This window comes from Eleginops maclovinus, chromosome 24 (genome assembly GCF_036324505.1).
Source record: "Eleginops maclovinus isolate JMC-PN-2008 ecotype Puerto Natales chromosome 24, JC_Emac_rtc_rv5, whole genome shotgun sequence".
In the NCBI taxonomy this organism is placed as follows: domain Eukaryota; kingdom Metazoa; phylum Chordata; class Actinopteri; order Perciformes; family Eleginopidae; genus Eleginops; species Eleginops maclovinus.
Genome location: NC_086372.1, coordinates 6170669 through 6187705, shown reverse-complemented (window position 1 = coordinate 6187705; position 17037 = coordinate 6170669). Strand labels below are relative to the sequence as shown.

Below are 17037 nucleotides of genomic sequence, written 5' to 3'. Positions count from 1 at the left end.
GTTTGTCTAAACTTTTTATAACTGCATTCTTCACTTTTTGTCGGTTCCATTTGTCTATGAAACAAAATATAAATATATATATATATATATTTATATTTTGTTTCATAGACAATATGATATATATCATATATATATATATATATATATATATTAGGGCTGAACGATTAATTGCATTTGCGATAATATCGCGATATGACAAAACGAGATTTTCCAACCGCAAAGGAGATTTGACTGGTCACGTGATCTGGTCACGTGACTTGCGAGCCGAGCGGAGCCGAGCAGGCAGGGAAAGAAGTCAACGCTGCGCTTGAACCTGTTGCACAATGGCCTCAGGCTCGTCAGAAGAGTGCACGGCTGGAAGTTTGGTACCAAAGAGGGGCGGCACGTGAGTTGTGTGGAATTATTTTGGCTTTAAAAAGCAAGATGCTGCGCAACGTCAGGTATTGTGCAGAACGTGCCTCGCTACTGTTGCTACCTCACGAGGTTCACGATTGTAATCACGATTGATTTATTGCTTGTGTTTGTTGAAAAATACATGAGAAGAGGACCTTGAAAAAATAATCGCATATTAAATCGCAATTAGATTATTTTCCAAAATCGTTCAGCCCTAATATATATATATCTGCAGTTACAGAGTATTTCTATGTGAAGTACCTTTTGAAGGGGTTTGGAAGTAGGATTTTTGTCAGTAAAATGTTACTTTTTCTAAATATTTTTAAGCTTTGATTACTTTGTGAGATGAATAATAACAAATATAATTGATAAAAAGATCATGCATTTTTGATGATGCATATAACCGTCGGCATATAAAGTATTTTATTTATTATTTAAAATCAGCTACACTCTTAACTGGTTTCAGTATTAAAGTGATGCTTAAAGTTTTCATTCATTTTAATATTTATTGACAATATTTTAAAAAGAAATACACTTCCTATTTATCAGTCAATCATCTTCACATAAGCCCAAGGTCTGAATTCCATTGATTATTTCCAATTAATGATTTATTTACAATGATTTTATTCCAGTAATATATATTATTCAGCAATATTGAGTACCTTTTTTTTGTGTTCAAAGTACACCTGGTTGTCTTTTTATTCAAGTCTAGTATCTGGAGCTTAATGTTCCCAAAGGAAAGATTGCATGGGGCAAAGCCTCATGTGACACAGATAACGTCGAGTTGCATTAGTGTGAGCACGTCACTTGCAGAGATAACTGCCAACATCGCGGGCTCGATCTGTTGCAGCACATGGTGAAGGCATGTTTGTAAAGTGTTTACTTTAAGGACTCAATAACCAAAAGTACACCTTTGTAGCGGATAGTTTGCATTATATGTCCCTTTAAGGGTCTATATTTCAGACAAATGCATGTTTCCATATCAAAAACGGCCTTCTCAACTTGAGCTTAAATGAATTCCAGTCATGATTCAATTCTTAGCTCCACATATTTGTCCCTGAAGAAGAAATAAATCAGTCCGAAGGAGGATTCCTAAAAGGGCAGTTCCCGATAGACGCACAGCCACTGAACCAGAAGCCCTGAGAGGAAGCAGCATGTCACGATAAAAACAGAAGTCTGTTGACTGAAATATACAAGTCAATAGGAAAAGTATGTGCCCGTGTGGACATGGAAAAAAAACCATCTGAATGAGTGAATCTGTGAGCAGTCAGGTTGCATCTTGGGTAATGTAGTAAATGGTTCAGACACCTGAAATATATTGTTAGTGTTATTGCTCTCTGTTGTTCCAATATGGTGCTGTTGTCCTGATGGATTTGCACATGTTTTGGCTCTATAATATGACTCTCATATTGTTATTGCGACTGTTATGCTCTCTTTGAGATAATTATACCGCCTCATGCAACGCAACAAATCAGGTCGTGTAATAGCGATTGCTTTTTGGACGCTTTTTGTAATTGTTTGCATCGTGCAGTCGCCTTAGAGACAAAGCAACACTCAAGCCAATCAATAGCATTCAATCAGGCGGCAATGTGGTGCTACACGATTATTTACAATTCCCCCTGCTCATTCTGACACTCAGATATATGTGTTATTTATTAGTGATTCCCAGCTCTATGTGGCACCAGGTGATGTATCATTTGACATGTTTGATGTCACTAAATGTCATTTGTCATGTACCGGTCATCCTCCTGAGCGAGGTATTAAAGATGTGGGATTACAGGCTCAGCCACCATTTTTCTTTAGGACACAGCTGACCATTCCTAGGCCCGTATTGAAGAGTATTTGCTTTCTCCTCAAGATTAGGCTCAGTCTGACTGATGAGACAAGACGCTAAATAAACTCTCATTTAGAAGTTTCAGAAAATCGGAGAATCATTCTTCTCCATGAGTGTTTTATTTCAGAGGAGTGGAGGAAACAAAGCCACATCTCAAACCCAGATGGCATTTCTCGAGAAATGTACTCTTCAGGTTTAAAGGCAGGAGTTTGGAGTCTGAATACTCGGGTAATTACAGAAAGGTCAGGAGCAATCTAAGCTGTTTTCACAACAGCATTGCTTCAATGTCGCAGACAGCATTCAAAATAAGGCCACGGAATTTGTGGCGATTCATGCATTGAGTATGAGTTTGATCGAGCTAGCATAGGTAACGGAAAGGCTTTTTAAATATAAAGGCACATGACATCCTGACAGACCTATATGTGATTTCTGACAGAAAGTCATCATTGAGTCAAAATGCAAGTACGACGTGATTTTAATGAGGTATAGTTGAATAAGCAGTCATGCCACAAAATGGTCTCTGAATCCCGTCTCAAACTTTCGGAATTATGCATCCAGTCCTGCAGATGTTCCGTGTACAAAAGATGGTAATGCAATGGAGTTAAGTTTGCAAGAAGGCGGCCAGCAGCGCCCGAGAACGACTGCACGGAATCAGCGATTTTGCTCTAATAACATCTTGCCAAATCCATACCACCTTCCGGTCTTACATCAGACCTGACCGTGGTCACTGAGATCCAGGGAAGGGCGGGTAACAGCGTTTGGGTCTGAATCAGGAGAAACTAGCGATTATTGGTTTTTTCTTCCCAAGATTATTGCAACCTTTGCGTTCTCATGCAATGACAAAATCTGAAGTTCGTTTAGCCATCAAAACATTCATATTAATTATAGCTTCCAACGATAACGTATGTTCATAGACGTATGAAGTGCTGCTTGAAAACGCCTTAACGCAGATTAGGTCTATATGAATGCATTATGGTTTATTCTACTGTTGCGGCAAGGAATGTTGATTCATTACACAGTAAGCTCCCGTTCAATCCTATTATCTAGACAAACAATTTTCAATTACAAATGGGCCTTCTCAACTGTCAGGCTGTGAAATGTATTCCAGTTATTAATTCTGTCCACTTAAATTATTCCCAAAGTAAAAATCTCCGTATTACGCGATCCACAGCATTCCCAAGCAATCCCATCACCATGTAACCAAATCCCAGGAAGTGAACAGCATTGGTCACATGATAAAAAATCTGTTAAGATTGAATATTAACAATTAATTAAAGAATCTCGTGTAAACAGAAAATGTAAAGAGTCCACTGGATATGAGTGAATTGGAGATCAGGTCGCCGGTCAAGTCCGAATGACAGACTTAATCTGGAAATAGTATTGTAGTCCAGTTACTCTGCCTCTGTGGTGCTTTGAGCAGCACGCACCTCATTGCGGGCCTGCACGATTAGTGCCCACTAGCTCTGTATAGGATGGTGAAATGCAGACCCATCATGGTTGTCTTGCTTGGACTGTGTGTGACTATTAAAAGGTTTATCCGTCCCATTCACTCTATCAATCTAGGTGATACATTATCATATTTAATTACCTTTTTGTATGGCCACATAATCGTCATAACGAAATTAGAACACAAGCTAACTACGTGTTACCAGCGTCATCATGTTGAGTCATTCCAACAGCGCAATGTTGGTCTCAACACATTTTTATTCATTCTTCGCCCCGCTCATTTACATAAAAATTGGTAATCTTGTTATGTGGGATTCCAGCTCTATGGTTCACCAGTGGATGTGTTGCTTTAACTTTTTAATGGTTGGATGCACTGGAATGTCATTTTCCATGTTCTACCCGTTTCTCGCTTTCCTTACAGCATATTCAAAGAGCTGGAATTATCGGCTCAGCCACCATGTCTTTCTTTTTAGGACAATCAGCTTGACCTTCCCTTTGGCCCGTATTTGAAGACGTATTTTAGCTTTCTTCCTCATAAGATTAAGGCTCAGCTCATGACCTGGATAGAGACAAGACAGCTAAATATAAACCTCTCCATTTAGAAGTTTCCAGAAAATACGGAGGAAATATTCCTATCTGTCCCTCCAATGAGGTTTTTATTTTCAGGAGGAGTGGGGAGCAAACACATGCCACATCAGCTCCAGATGTGCATGCCGTCTCCGAGAAATGTACTCTCTCCCAGGGCTTCAAAGGCAGGAGGTTTTGAGAGTCTGAAATACTCCACGGGTAATTACAGAAAGGTCAGGAGCAATCTTAAGCTTGTTTTCACATCAGCATGTTCAGCTCAGTGTGCGCAGACAGCATTCAAAATAAGGCACGGGCGTTTGTGGCGATTCATGCATTCTGAGTAAATAACGTTTGATCAGCAAGTAGATGAGGTGAACAGGAAAGGGCAGGCTTTTTACTAAATATAAAGTGATATCTGACATCCTGACACACTCTTATTTATTTATATTTCATCGCAGACAGAAACAGATCATCACTTGAGTCAAATGCAATGTAGAACGATGATTTAAATGAAGGTATGAGTTGGAATAACAGTTCTGCTACACTAAATGGACTCTCCTTTTGAATCCCGTCCTCAACACCTTTACGGAATTATGCAGCAGTGGCCTTGCAGATGTGTCGTGTACAGAAAAAGATGGGTCAAGTGCAGACTGGAAGTCAATAGAGCTATTGGCAGAGGCGGCAGCAGCGCTCCCGACGAGTCGACCTGCAGGGAATCAGCAGAATGTTTGACTCTAAATCTATACACATCTATCCGCAAACTCCATTTACCCCCTTCCTGTCTTTACCATCAACACAGCTGACCCGCTGAAAGTCAACTGAGGATCCAGGGGAAGGGGGGCTGAGGGAGAAACACGTGTTGGGGTCTGAATCAGAGAAACAGGCGATATGTGTTGTTTTTTTCCTTCCATTAGATTATTGCAAACCTTTGCGTTCTCATGCTATGACAAAAATCTGACATTAGTGTTAGTCACTCAAAACATCATTTAATTATAGCTTCCAACCGATATACGTATGTCTCATGAGCCGTAGCTGAAATGTGCTCAAGAAAAACCGCTCTATAACGCAGATTTAGGTCTTATTAATGCAATTTATATGGTTTATTTTACTTTGCAGGCTAAGGGGAATGATGAATTCATATTTATACAGAAGCATCCGTCAACCAATATTAATCCTTAGCACATAACCCACATTTTGAATGTACAGATGTGGGTTTATGGACTGTCAGGCTGAATGAAATGTATTTGTTTTATTATGTGTATCTTAAATCCTAAATCCAACATGTAAAACATTCCCGTATTATCCCCGATCCGCCCCCACTCCCAAACAAATCCCCAATACCCATTAAGCTAAAATAAATACGTAGCAGAGATACAGTGACCTCATTTAGGTAAGCAACATGTATATATTTTTAAATACATGTATAAAAGGATTTAATATTTTAGGAAATATTAATTAAAGAATCATTTAAAACAAGAAATGTTAAAGAGGTCCAGCAGTGGCTCAGTCAGTGGGGGCTTGGAATGGGAATCGTATGGTCGCCGGTTCAAGTCCCCGAACAGACTTGAAATATGGAAAGTGGACTGCTACTTGGAGAGGTCCCAGTTCACCTCCTAGGCCCTGCTGTGGTGCTCTTGAGCAAGGCACCGGACACCTCCGATCCCCCCTCCCCATTGCTCCCCGGGCGCTGCACGATAGCTGCCCACTGCTCCTAGTACTAGGATGGGTGAAATGCAGAGGACCCATTTCACTGCGTGTGCTCTGCTGTGTGCATGTATGTGACTAATAAAGAGGGTTTCATCCTCCCATTCTATCTTCTATCTATTTAGGTGAAACATTTATTCATATTAAAAATACCTCTTTATTTGAGTGGCCAGCAATAATCTGTCATAAAGAAAACAGTTAGAACACACACGTTGAATCCTACATTGTTGTTTAAAGCGCTGCCGTCTCCCATGTTGAGTCAGCCAACAGCATATTGTCTGCGTCTCAAACTTTGTTATTCTTCTTCCGCCCACGTAAACATTTACATATAAAAGCTTGGCCTAAATCTTGTTTGTGGGACCTAGCTTGCTGTTACTCAGTGAGTGATGTGTTTGCTTTTGAAACTTTTTTAAAGGTCTGGCAATGCACTGGAATGAGCATTTTCCACCCATGTTCTCACCCCTTTTCTCTCGCTGTTTGGCTTAACATCACTTTTTTTGCCAATTAAGCTTGGAACACGTTCTCCAATTAGCCTTAAAAAAAAAAAGGAGACAGAGTCCGTCGTGGTAACTGGCAGGAAATCATATGAAAAGAAGTGTCTGCTTAGTTCCATAAGCCTTGTATGATAAATGGGAGAATAAAGCCAGAGACAAGTCACGGATTAGTTGCCTCCTGAATGCTCCGGTTCATATGTCATGTCTTCATTCACGCTCACATGCTTTGAGAGTTCATCACGTCAGTAATGAGATGACACTTCTCATATTTGACCTGAAGTCAAATCTAAACTGTGTGTCAAGCTCTTGTCTTTCAGCTTTTAATAGGTGACCCGGACCAGATCCTGTCTGACATGATTTTTCGTTCTCTTGGATGAACCTGACAGCTCACTTGCCAGAGTCGAGAGTCCACACACATTTCTAACGTTTGTGTTTGACTTGTGAAAGCATCACCCTGATGTTGTGGTATTTCTTCATTATTTTACGTTTGTTGCAGGCACGTTAGGACGAATATAACCAGGTGATTTATTTAGCTTTCTGGCAAAGTTGCCAATAATTGGGGAGTCATTTATATATTTGAATAGCAATACTACTTAGTGTTCAGTGGTTGAGTGTAACTGCATATGTTTACCCAAGTATGGTACTCCAATACATTTAACAGCTTACACATACAAATAGCTTTTAATATAGAATATGTTGTCTTAAATTAAACCATCCAACAGTTTATACAACTGCAACAATAACTAAAACAGCTACAAATGAATCAGCAGCAGAATGCTAAAACAATTCATTTGCAGCTTTTTTGTTAAGAGGTCATTTTTCATGCAGACGCATAAATCAAATTCCACTAACGTCGCCGTGTTTCCTTTTACCATTTTAAGTATTTTTTTAATGTAGAATTGTGAGGTTTTCACTGTCGGTATCGCTAAGGAAGTTGGCTCTGGATAAGATACTATTTTTGATCAATTAATGCAGGAAATAAGAAGCACTATTTTGTTATACGTACCGGATTATTTCTTCAGTTTAGAACAAATCGAACACTTCTAATATTAATTGTGGGTTTTTTATTTCTGATGTATTTTAGATATACCTTCGACTTTCCTTGAGCTTCAAGCACTCTTTTTTATTTTGTTGATATGGCCTCGTCGCCTTGACTACATCCCAGCATGTACCTCAGATGGAATGCTTGCTCATGCAATTACAGCGATGTGTACGAGTTAAAATGGATTGAAAATGAAAGGCTGTGCCAGGGAGGTACTTCAGATGCATCTCCACTCGCGTGTCATACTTCCTCTTTTTTGTGTGGCGGTCCTGTTGAATTTCACGACAACTCTGTCCACAATTTCTCCTTCTTCCCTCGGAGATGAGAGCCCTGGTTTTGAGGGGGTTGACAGATCGGGTCCCATGCTGCTGATCAGAGCTCTTCAATCTGGCTTTCCGAGAAGCAAATTGACTTTTTTTTTATACCCTCTCAGTATCTGTATTTCCTCTGATGACAATACCATTAGCCCACCTTCTGTGTTTTATATGACAGCTACTATCATTTTCCACACCTGAAACAAAGGATTGTTATGCCTTTTGAAATTTGACACAAGTTAGTGGTGATGTCAAGGTTTGGGCTAAGTTAAGAGACGCTTTGAAGCTGCGGTATCTTAACATTTCATGCTCGGATTTACTAGTATTACCCTTTTACACTTTAGCATATGACGTGTTGTCTTATGTAGCCTGCCGCGTGTCATCGCCATGTCAAAGGCCATTCGATAGTTCATGTGACCTGTGACGTGGCTCGTAATAGGTCATAAACATTCGGGTTGTATGCTCACCCGAACTCGAAAGTTAAAAAATGAGCCACAAGCTGCACCAGAATGTGAAGTGCAATCAGGAGAAGTTCACTCTTGAATTGATACATAGAACTATGTGCCACCTTGAAGGGCACACCCAATAAATAACCAAACAAAAGTTGAACTTTTAAAAGGATTTCTAATGATTACCTTTCACTTTGACTTTGGTTTCTTTCACAGGGATTAGTTCATCTTCGCTCATCTTAACTTTTAGCAATACGTGCAGAAAGACAAAATGGATCTTTGAGGAAAACAAAGCGTTTAATTGAATATTCATGCAACAAACAACATCATCACTCTGCCAGATCAATAAGCGCCTAAACAAGTAGGGTTGAACATAAATACAAACTTCCTATAAAAGACCAGAAAGCTGTCTGGGCCCTGCACATGCCACCCAGATTTGTATTGTTTTATGATATGCATAACACTAAACCAACACACTCAAACATATGAATACCCACACTGTGGATCACTGGGACAGTTTAATGGTCTCTCCAGCACTGGACAATTTACATCAACACTCTCCCCCTCTCCTCATGTTGGCATTTATATGACCAGTGTAAAGCCTTAAGCCTGTAATAGAGTGCTAATCTTTGTTTCTGAGGAATGACAGCTACATATGTATCTGTCAAAAGTAGTCCCCCTTTTTCTGAAACAGCATGCTGCTTCGTGCAAGGGTGAATTACTGCGACTCGCTTTCCCACGAGGAAATGTTTTGAAAGATTGAATTCTTTCATCTGTCACTCTTCCACAAGGGAAGATAAGACCACCAGTTGACTTTAAACCCAATTGCTGAGCGGATCTTTGAGATAGAAGACACACATACAAATGCATACCACTTTATATTCATATGATGTCCAAACACTGACTATTTTCCTTTCAGTGCACAACACAGAGGCGAACTGCATCTTTAATGCCACGGCAGCAAACGCATCGCCACCTCATGTTTTATTTTTGCCGTTAATATCCTGAACAATGCTGCAAATTCAACATTATTAAAGTGGTAAATCTCAATCAGAGCTCATTGTGTTTGCTTAGCCTTAAGGTATCTGACACGAAAACCTTGTTAGGTTTCGACAATTTCATGGAACGAGGTCCTTTGCGGAGGAAGGCGTTCATTCATTTCCTCTTGGTCATCTTGTTTATGACAGTGCAAAGGCGGGCTGTCCTCTGTTTGAATGGTTTCTGGGCTTATTTCCAAGATTTTTAATCCTCATTTCATTGTGCACTCAGTCTACCACGACTAATACGGGCATGCTGTGTTGTGGCCAGTCTTTCAGTTTTCATGTGAACTGTGTTGCACAGCTAGTTAGGCAGCAGAGGGATTGTTACATGCATCAACTACCTGCTATGTGATGTATGTAAAGTGTAGATTATTCTAATATCCTTAGCTTAAATAACTGGAGATGTACTTCTTCCTGCTTGAATGTGTTGTATCATTGATTCACATCAGATAGATCTATTTTTTACTGCATGTATACGACTATTATGATCTCCTTTTTATGTGTTGCTTTTCTGTATTACTGAAGCAGAGGCATGATGATACAGAAGCAATCCGAGAAACCGTGTTTTACTCGTCTCACATGAATGAGCAATCACAGCAACAGCGAATAAGACATGAAAAAGAGTGCTGGAATAGAATGGAAAAGGACAAGACAATGGGATTTTGTGTGGTTTCTCCCGAAGAAAGGAAACTTTATTCAATAAATATAAACCACCAGCGACAGTGGTTTTAAAAAGGGAGGTTAATATGACATCAAATTACACAGCCTTTAGAAATAGGGACAATTGAGTGAACAGAAAAGCCCCAGAATAAAACATGGATTCCTTTATTTGAAAGTATGAATGCATGAATCCACCGAACACAAATAAGCTTGCTTCAAAATCTCACACAATCTTACCCTTGCCTGCAGTGTCCTCAGTGATATACAGTAGATATTTAATGAATGAGGTTAAGGAGAAGTTACAAGGTAAGAGCGAAATATTGTCATTCAATACACCACCCATGGCTACATCACAATAATTGGGAGAATAAATGAATATGTTTGAATAATCAAGTGGAAAAGGTTATTCTCCGACTCCAGTCCCACATGCTGAGGAATACTAGATTACCACCATGAATACAGAGACACTGACTGTAACTCCAACGCCGTAAAAATCCCAATTTGTATGACTATTGCGAGGGGAAATACGTGTTTTTTTGAATATACGTTTTACTGTTCTGTTAACACTTCTCCTAATATGCTCAGGTGATTCAGCACCATGGACAGCGACACGGTATCACTGATTCAGGACAGTGACAGAACATTTTGCATTAAGATTTCAAACCTCGACTCAGCACCATGGACAGTGACACAGCTTTATTGATTCAGGACCATGGATAGCGACACATAACTCATAGTTCCGAGGCTTTGCTAGTGACGCTAATTTCTTGATTTAAGGCATGGAAGTAACCATTTTTCTTGATTCAGCACATTGGACAGTGACACAGTTCCCATTTACCACAATGAATAGGGCATCCAATATTTAGATGTAGTACCAGAGATACTGACATTAACTTCTTCATGAAGTACACGAACACTCATTTCTTCATTCAGCGCCACGGGAAGGTACACTCATATTTAGATTGAATACCATGGAAACGGACCCTCCATTTTTTGATTCAGGCTCCGTGGAGAGGGGGACACTTTTCCTCTTGATGCAGCACCATGCACAGTGAGGTGCAGTTTTCTTTCCGCACCATGGTAAGGGTAACTCATTAAGGACCATGGAAAGTGACACCGGGACACACACTCCTGTCTATAGTTCTTGATCAGCACTATAGACACGCACATTTAGATGAAGTAGCATGGAAGCATGGATAGAGACTGTCAAATATACAAGTAGTTTTTATATTAGCAAATCTTTATTCAGTACCATTAACAGTGGCATTTTTAGAACCATGGTTACTGGACAGTGGGTACTGTTTTCATTCAGCACCATGGACAGTAGGTACTGTTTTCATTCAGCACCATGGACAGTAGGTACTGTTTTCATTCAGCACCATGGACAGTGGGTACTGTTTTCATTCAGCTCCACGGACAGGTAGTCAGTTTGCCTTGGTTCAGCTCCGTGGGCAGTGACAGTTATTTCTTTATTCCGTACCATGGACAGTGACATTCATATTTGACTATAGTACCCTGCTTACTGACCCTTAAACATTGATTCAGTGGTAGGGACAGAGACACACCGTTCTGTTTTTTCTCTTTTTCTTTGCTGGATTCAGCACCATTGACAGCAACAACAATTCCTGCATTCATTTTTTTGGGGGTGTCGCAGCTTGAATTCATGTTTTGTGTTCCTTCTTGTAAGTCTTTAAATCAATTAAAGGCCCCACAGTGGAGGAAGAGAGCCATCAAGAGACGGCTGCTGCTGATGAGAGATATGCTTCATTTAGCTGTATTCACAAACACCAACATTTCCTCCGAGCCAACAGAGACAATCAGAAGGGCTGCTCAGAGCAGAATAGCAGCATGGATTCAGGTGGGACCTCTCCCCAGCCAGACAGGTTCAACTTCTGACACAAAGCCTGCTTTGAATTATTGAAAGAACCAAATTGAAAAATACCACTTCCTTTGTTGTTTATACCCCCTATTTGAGCAGGCAAGTAGGACTAAAGCTAAGATTAAGAGAACTCTCTCATTAACTGCGATGCCTGGGGATTAGCTGTTGTACTTCCTAATTGAGGCAGTCTAAGAGTGTGTGTGGGAGGAGTGGGTATATTGAGAGGGGCCTTATGGGGTTTGATTACAGGCAAGAAAAGGCACATCTTGGGGGCAGGATAAGTAACTACAACAGTACAGTACCAGGAGATCATGTGCACAGGATTGGACTGCTAAAATAACTTCATGAAATGCACCTCTCAGAAGCCTTTAACGATATAAGCGGGAATTTAAGGAGGTAAACATCTCATTACAAAGACGCAATGCTTCCTGAGAGCCTGTAACATGTTGATGCGGAATCCAAAGTGAATCCCAGCATTGAATGGGTGGGAGGGAATGCTCTTACCCTGAGCTGTGCAGTGACCTTGTACAGCGATGTGGGATTCACAACATGTAAACAATGTGTTCTCTTGTAAAGAGCACTCCCTGTCAACGTGTGTCCTTCTCTTACAGATGGCATAGCAGACAGTGAGGCAAAATCCCGATGATTATGGACTAGTCGATGAAGTATATTGCAGTACCAAAGTATATGAAACATATCAATTGTTGCCAAACGGGACTCGATGCTTGACACACTTTTTGTTATGGATATAAGGAAGGTGCCAGCTATGAACATCCTTGCTAATCATCTCCAGTCACAGTTCACTCTTCTTCAACACTTTTAATCCCGGTAACAGTTATCGCTAGCCCAGGAGCATTTAATTACACCTACCCCTCCGAATCTTCCACACCTCCTCCTGAGCTTCAAAGGACCGAACTCAAAGATTCACAGATAAAGTGGGTCTTAAAAATCCCTCTGCCAAGAGCCACGGTGACCTTGGGATTTCAGGAATGGTAATTTAATTTAGAATCTGTGTCTAATTGAGGCATCACTCTAGGTGGGGGGGGGGTTCCTGCCATACTTTAAGGCCTCTGAGAGTCCCTGAGTGTGAATTATTGAAGTTCATCAGTAAATCTTTCTGTTCTTTCTCAATGATCCAACGCCAAATGCCCCCAAAATTCAAATAGCTTAAAAAGCCTCGGAATGTGATTTTTCTCGCTTTATTTTTAACCTTTATTTGGAGAGAAATGGAACATGTCACCGAATGTTCCTTTTCGTCTTTCGTTTTCTTCATGTTCGCTATTATCTAAAGACGCTGTACTCTCTGTGGCAAAGGATTAGACATGCCTGCCTTGCACCAGCCATGCAAATCCTAACAGGAGACTGTAGATCAGAGTGCAGGCAATACAAATAATTAATACTCAGGGGCCCTGCAGTTCTGGGGCTGAGGAATTCTGAAATAGAAAATAGAATCCGGGTTCGACACCGCTCAAATTTCTGACTTTGTGTGTGTTTGATCGGTACATACGCGTGTGTATGTGCCTGGATTTGTGACCGTGAGAGCTTGCCTCCTTTCTTGGATGTAAATACATGTGTTGAGCCTCACCCCGAGGCCAGTGTAGAGCTCTGAGGTCTGCATGTTATAGGTAGAGTGTCAAACAGCAGGAACCATGAGACACCCTCGAGTGTCACATGGACATTTTCAAACACGACTTTTCAAAGAGCAGACAGTAGAGTCTTCCTTGTGTGGCTTTCCCTCTCCCATCTTCTTTATTGTTGCGATTGCACGGTGTTGCCTTATGGTGTTGTGCTCTGCGTGACAGTCGCACTGCAGGATTCTTTGTTGGTGTGTCACCCCGCAATGACCCAATGTGGGCAGTGCAAAAGTGTCCAATGCTATCTATATAATGCAACTACAAGAACTCTGAACGAGGTGTGTTGCCGCACTGCTGTTGCTTTTTGTGAATTGTATAAAGCATTCGTAAGAAGCTTTCATCACGAATGCAGCATTGAGTATTTATACCCTTAGTTTCCTAAAGCCATTATTTTTTGAATTTCCTGCCACTCTTTCTGTTGTGCATGAATGAATGAATACATAAAATCACAAAGCTTAAAAGTAGGCGCAGACCCCGATTAGCTTTTGATGACCTATTTCAAATCTGATCCCAAGCAATGTGTGTTGTACCATGTACTGCCGTTGTGTTTTTTTAAAACCAATTTGGTCCTTTTAATTCAAAAAAATTCATCAGGGTACTTTCATTTTAGTGGGAGTTTATAGAGAAAGTATGAAAGGTTCCACATTAGCATCTCTATGTTGCAAAAGCACATCTTCACATGTTTGAGTGTGTACATGCTGTAGCTGTTGTTCTGTACAACAAACCAATAGAAACTTGAAGTACACTTGGAGAGCATTGACGTCAGCCAAGGCTGTTTTTTATGAGTGAAGAATGATGTGTTTATCATAAGATATTCATCAGAATAACTCTGGTGAGTCTATGTCCTGGAGGGAATCTCGGACAAATTTGAGCAAAACCAGTCAAATAATATCCACGTTTATTGAGCTCAAAAACAATAAACAGACAGGCAATATAGCAATTGATAGGTTACTGTTAAATGGTTTGGGGACTGCAAGACACAGGATATATTTAAAGACCACATGTACCACTACAGACACAAGATAGGTGCTTAAAAAAGAGGATTGTTTCATGTTTTGGATTTAAAAAAAGTACCCAAACACGTGAATTTCACATGTAAGCCATTGCTACAGTCATACATCACTACTATACCCATTCATCCGTCTCCTCTGTCTTTCAATGAAGACCTGTTCAGGCCCGAGGAGATAAATCTTCACAGCGATCGGTGAAATGTCACCCCAAATGTAATTTCACCTTTGACCTCTTGTCGGCGTGATGCACACAGGGGCGCGTGGATGAAGACGGATGGCGCGCTGGACTTGTTGAGAAGCGGCTAATTCATTAAAGCGGGGGAAGAAGTGTGACAACGGAAGCCGGGGATTGGAGTTCTTATGAAATATTTAAAAAGTACAAGGGTTTATATCGGCTGCAGTGTTGTGGCATTATGTATGCAAATGTCTCACTAAATGGATAAGTTTAATAAGCGCCCATCGAGCTATAATGTGTGATCACAGTTTGAAATTCACAGAATGGTAATTAGAGTGAATGTGAGGCAGCTATTTCATAACAAATCTTTATAAAGATTGGTGGTGGAATTACTCAGAACAAAAAAGTCAAATTAGCATCAGGGTTTTGCAATAATTTGCCCATTTGGCTCATGCTTTACAGATCTATAAAATGAAGTAATGACACTTGGGCTCAGTTGGAGTAATCCAATTGCATTGATTTCACTTGTGCGTCCTTTTGTTAGTCTTTCAGTCCGACGGCACGAACCGTTCATTTGGAAAAGATGTCATTTTGAAAGTAACCGCACCAGACTTAAGCATAATGGATGACAGATGGGGGGGAAAATCAATTGCAGCACGTGGGAGTGGAGTGTGATGACAACACGAAAAGCCTTTAAAAGTGCCTTTTAATGTGGAGCAGTTGGAGCACCGACGCAGGGATACAACACACACATACACATGGGTGTACGTTCATAATCCTGATTTATTCATGGAGTTTTACAGTGGTAGAAATGCTCCATTTTCTAATGCATCTATTATTTAAAGATAGGACCCTGTAGACATAGCTCAACAGATTGCGCTGTAAAAAATGAATGCAAAACCAAACTGGAAGCATACATATACATGGTGCTGTATGTGTGTGTGTGTGTGTGCGTCCTTCTTTCAGTTGCGACAGTGCTCACAAACTTTGGGCTCTTTGGCTTCTCTATAATAGATGACAATCACAACAGTTGCCTCGAGAACACACCTGCTCCTGTTAGTTAGAGTTACTCCTCTAACGCTGCAAAACGTATTTCGAAGACCCTTTCGCTTCCCTTTCAGATTCTATGAAGATTTTCAGAACCTATACAAAGTGTAAATAGAGTTTGGACACATTGCTCAATGCATAACGGAGGGAAGAGGGCGGCTGAATCTGTACTTTCGGAAAACTACTTGACAAATGAGTTCATTCTCATATCATAAATAGGACGTGAAATTAGCTCACTTTTCGTGGGGAACATTTCTTCCTTAGTCTATTTTCATTTCATTGCAGAGGTAAATTTGATGCTGCGAAAGATTCACAGAGAACCAGGGGAATGGTCCTGCAAACTACATCAATTATCACAAACAAAGGACGCGGCTTCTTCAGCCGAGAACAAGGAATGCGTGCGTTGTCGAGGAGCAGTGTCAGAGTCGATACAACTGCCGTTTCGGAGATATCCAAAGGGGGGAATATTGCCTCGATGCAGAAAAAGCTTTCATAGTTTCAACACCATTATGTCAGCCGGTAAGCTAACCAATCAGAGCAGACTGGGCCGTGGCGTCAGGCATAATATGTAAAGTTGAGGAGACCATCTGTAGTGCTGCCTTTAATTCTGATCCTTTGTTTATGCAGCGGAAACATCCAAACTGACTCTTCTAATTTGGTCAAACGGGGTGAATAAGTTACCTAAGGATTGAGCGGACCAGAGGGGAATCATTTCTACACTGAATTTCTTCTTTTCTTTCGCACAGCTTTCAGAGTAATTGAAATCCTTTTTGAATTATTCAATGCTTTTTAAGATTCAAGGCTGTAGATTACCACCAACTAGACAGAGACCATTTATGAATACAATAGCGCGGCAGGTCTTCAAGTACTCATTTCTGTCCATCTCTCAACAGTGGGCCTGTAGGAGATTCTTCGTGATGGAGTGTGTGTGTGTGAAGGTGTGCGGTTCGGTCTTCTCACAGTAATCCAGATCTAAATGTGTGTCTGGGAGGTTTCTTTTTTTCATCTCTATTAGAGGTCTCGCGGGGTTGCCGGAGGAGGCACTACATTAACCTCTGGGACACTTATTATAATGTGTGACTCTGTGTGAGGTGATTCCAGGGGAAGTCCACACACACACACACACATTTGTTCCTGCCTCTTTTTATCTATTTGATCCCTTCGAGTTTCTCATTCCACCTCCAACAGTGCTTTCTTTAGTCTCACACCATGGTTGGATGGTGGACATATTATAATCATCTCCAATGAGTCTGCGATGTACGATAAGACAACTGTCAGAGTTCATCGTGCCCTCTGTCATTTTGTTCCAGGAAATACTTTTTCATCCAAGAAAGAAAGACAGAAACATT

General features: G+C 40.6%; 1 long non-coding RNA gene across 1 annotated transcript in view; it reads left to right on the top strand.

Moving 5' to 3' along the window:
* Nucleotides 1–257: 257 nt before the first annotated feature.
* LOC134860971 (uncharacterized) overlaps nucleotides 258–17037 on the top strand; it is a 132140-nt gene continuing 115360 nt past the window's right edge. The window contains exon 1 of the long non-coding RNA XR_010165340.1: nucleotides 258–385. This is a non-coding gene — a long non-coding RNA (uncharacterized LOC134860971). The remainder of the gene's footprint in view (nucleotides 386–17037) is intronic.